Raw genomic sequence first — 4,193 nt, 5'->3', positions numbered from 1 at the left:
ACCAGGAAGCCTGCACAACCCACTGAACCAACCTTAGCCACTGGGGACAGACACCGAAAACAACAGGAACTACGAACTTGCAGCCTGCAAAAAGGAGACCCCAAACACAGTAAGATAAGCAAAATGAGAAGACAGAAAAACACACAGCAGATAAAGGAGCAAGATAAAAATGCACCAGACCTAACAAATGAAGAGGAAATAGGCAGTCTACCTGAAAAAGAATTCAGAATAATGATACTAAGGATGATCCGAAATCTTGGAGACAGAATGGACAAAATGCAAGAATCAGTTAACAAGGACCTAGAAGAACTAAAGATGAAACAAGCAACGATAAACAACACAATAAATGAAATTACAAATACTCTAGATGGGATCAACAGCAGAATAACTGAGGCAGAAGAACAGATAAGTGACCTGGAAGATAAAATAGTGGAAATAACTACTGCAGAGCAGAAGAAAGAAAAAAGAATGAAAAGAACTAAGGACAGTCTCAGAGACCTCTGGGACAACATTAAACACACCAACATTCGAATTATAGGGGTCTCAGAAGAAGAAGAGAAAAAGAAAGGGACTGAGAAAATATTTCAAGACAGTATAGTTGAAAACTTCCCTAATATGGGAAAGGAAATAGTTAATCAAGTCCAGGAAGCACAGAGAGTCCCATACAGGATAAATCCAAGGAGAAATATGCCAAGACATTATTTTTTTTCTAACATCTTTATTGGAGTATAATTGCTCTACAATGGTGTGTTAGTTTCTGCTTTAAAACAAAATGAATCAGTTATATATATAGATATGTTCCCATATATCTTCCCTCTTGCGTCTCCCTCCCTCCCACCCTCCCTATCCCACCCCTCCAGGTGATCACAAAGCACCGAGCTGATCTCCCTGTGCTATGCGGCTGCTTCCCACTAGCTATCTACCTTACATTTGGTAGTGCATATATGTCCATGCCTCTCTCTTGCTTTGTCACAGCTTACCCTTCCCCCTCCCCATATCCTCAAGTCCATTCTCTAGTACGTCTGTGTCTTTATTCCTGTCTTACCCCTAGGTTCTTCAGGACATTTTCTTTTTCTTAAATTCCATATATATGTGTTAGCATACGGAATTTGTCTTTCTCTTTCTGACTTACTTCACTCAGTATGAGAGACTCTATGTCCATCCACCTCATTAAAAATAGCTCAATTTCGTTTCTTTTTATAGCTGAGTGATATTCCATTGTATATATGTGCCACATCTTCTTTATCCATTCATCTGATGATGGACACTTAGGTTGTTTCCATCTCCAGGCTATTGTAAATAGAACTGCAATGAACATTTTGGTACATGACTCTTTTTGAATTATGGTTTTCTCGGGGTATATGCCCAGTAGTGGGATTGCTGGGTCATATGGTAGTTCTATTTGTAGTTTTTTAAGGAACCTCCATACTGTTCTCCATAGTGGCTGTATCAATTTACATTCCCACCAACAGTGCAAGAGTGTTCCCATTTCTCCACACCCTCTCCAGCATTTATTGTTTCTAGATTTTTTGGTGATGGCCATTCTGACTGGTGTGAGATGATATCTCATTGTAGTTTTGATTTGCATTTCTGTAATGATTAGTGATGTTGAGCATTCTTTCATGTGTTTGTTGTCAGTCTGTATATCTTCTTTGGAGAAATGTCTATTTAGGTTTTCTGCCCATTTTTTGATTGGGTTGTTTGTTTTTTTGTTATTAAGCTGCATGAGCTGCTTATAAATTTTGGAGATTAATCCTTTGTCAGTTGCTTCATTTGCAAATATTTTCTCCCATTCTAGTGTTGTCTTTTTGTCTTGTTTATGGTTTCCTTTGCTGTGAAAAAGCTTTGAAGTTTCATTACGTACCATTTGTTTGTTTTTGTTTTTATTTCCATTTCTCTAGGAGGTGGGTCAAAAAGGATCTTGCTGTGATTTCTGTCATAGAGTGTCCTGCCTATGTTTTCCTCTAAGAGTTTGATAGTTTCTGCCCTTACATTTAGGTCTTTAATCCATTTTGACCTTGTTTTTGTGTATGGTGTTAGGGAGTGATCTAATCTCATACTTTTACATGTACCTGTCCAGTTTTCCCAGCACCACTTATTGAAGAGGCTGTCCTTTCTCCACTGTACATTCCTGCCTCCTTTATCAAGGATAAGGTGACCGTATGTGCGTGGGTTTATCTCTGGGCTTTCTATCCTGTTCCATTGATCTATCTTTCTGTTTTTGTGCCAGTACCATACTGTTCCAAGACACATATTAATCAAACTGTCAAAAATTAAACACAAAGAAAACATATTAAAAGCAGCAAGGGAAAAACAACAAATAACACACAAGGGAAACCCTATAAGGTTAACAGCTGATCTTTCAGCAGAAACTCTGCAAGCCAGAAGGGACTGGCAGGACATATTTAAAGTGATGAAGGAGAAAAACCTGCAACCAAGATGACTCTACCCAGCAAGGATCTCATTCAGATTTGATGGAGAAATTAAAACTTTTACAGACAAGCAAAAGCTGAGACAGTTCAGCACCACAAAACCAGCCTTACAACAAATGCTAAAGGAACTTCTCTAGGCAAGAAACACAAGAGAAGGAAAAGACCTACAATAACGAACCCAAAACAATTAAGAAAACGGGAATAGGAACATACATATTGATAATTACCTTAAATGTAAATGGACTAAATGCTCCCACCAAAAGACAGATTGGCCGAATGGATACAGAAACCAGATGCATATATTTGCTGTCTACAAGAGACCCACTTCAGACCTAGAGACACATACAGACTGAAAGTAAGGGGATGGAAAAAGATATTCCATGCAAATGGAAACCAAAAGAAAGCTGGAGTAGCAATTCTCACAGCAGTCAAAATAGACTTTAAAATAAAGATTAAAAGAAGAGACAAAGAAGCACACTACATAATGATCAAGGGATCGTTCCAAGAAGAAGATATAACAATTGTAAATATTTATGCACCCAAAGACGATATACAGACTGCCAACAAACACATGAACGAATGCTCAACATCATTAATCATTAGAGAGATGCAAATCAAAACTATAATGAGATATCATCTCACACCAGTCAGAATGGCCATCATCAAAAAATCTAGAAACAATAAATTCTGGAGAGGGTGTGGAGAAAAGGGAACAGTCTTGCACTGCTGGTTGGAATGTGAATTGGTACAGCCACTATGGAGAACAGTATGGAGGTTCCTTAAAAAACTACAAATAGAACTACCATATGACCCAGCAATCCCACTACTGGGCATATACCCTGAGAAAACCATAATTCAAAAAGAGTCATGTACCAAAATGTTCATTGCAGCTCTATTTACAAAAGCCTGGAGATGGAAACAACCTAAGTGTCCATCATCAGATGAATGGATAAAGAAGATGTGGCACATATATACAATGGAATATTACTCAGCTATAAAAAGAAACGAAATTGAGCTATTTGTAATGAGGTGGATGGACCTAGAGTCTGTCATACAAAGTGAAGTCAGAAAGAGAAAGACAAATTCCGTATGCTAACACATATATATGGAATTTAAGAAAAAAAAATGTCCTGAAGAACCTAGGGGTAAGACAGGAATAAAGACACAGACGTACTAGAGAATGGACTTGAGGATATGGGGAGGGGGAAGGGTAAGCTGTGACAAAGCAAGAGAGAGGCATGGACATATATGCACTACCAAATGTAAGGTAGATAGCTAGTGGGAAGCAGCCGCATAGCACAGGGAGATCAGCTCGGTGCTTTGTGACCGCCTGGAGGGGTGGGATAGGGAGGTTGGGAGGGAGAGAGACGCAAGAGGGAAGAGATATAGGAATATATGTATATGTATAACTGATTCACTTTGTTTTAAAGCAGAAACTAACACACCATTGTAAAGCAATTATACTCCAATAAAGATGTAAAAAAAGAAAAATTTGAGAAGAAAAATATCACTAAAATCAGCCTTTTTCAGGAAAAAATATTATAACCATCTTGTAGCATGTTATTCTTTCTTATAACATGCTTGAGATAACTTTATTTAGAATGATCCCCAGTTTCTGGTTTGGGTGACTGAGTAGATAGTTTTTCCATTTATTGAAAAGAGGAAAACCAGAAGAAGAAATCTTAAAGCAAGGAGTTCAGCTCAGTTCTTGACATGGGTTTGATGTCTGTGTAAGACATCCACGTGGATATATTCAATAGG

The sequence above is a fragment of the Grampus griseus genome (genome assembly GCF_964374135.1).
Source record: "Grampus griseus genome assembly, chromosome: X".
Taxonomy (NCBI): domain Eukaryota; kingdom Metazoa; phylum Chordata; class Mammalia; order Artiodactyla; family Delphinidae; genus Grampus; species Grampus griseus.
This window is presented reverse-complemented; position numbering follows the sequence as displayed.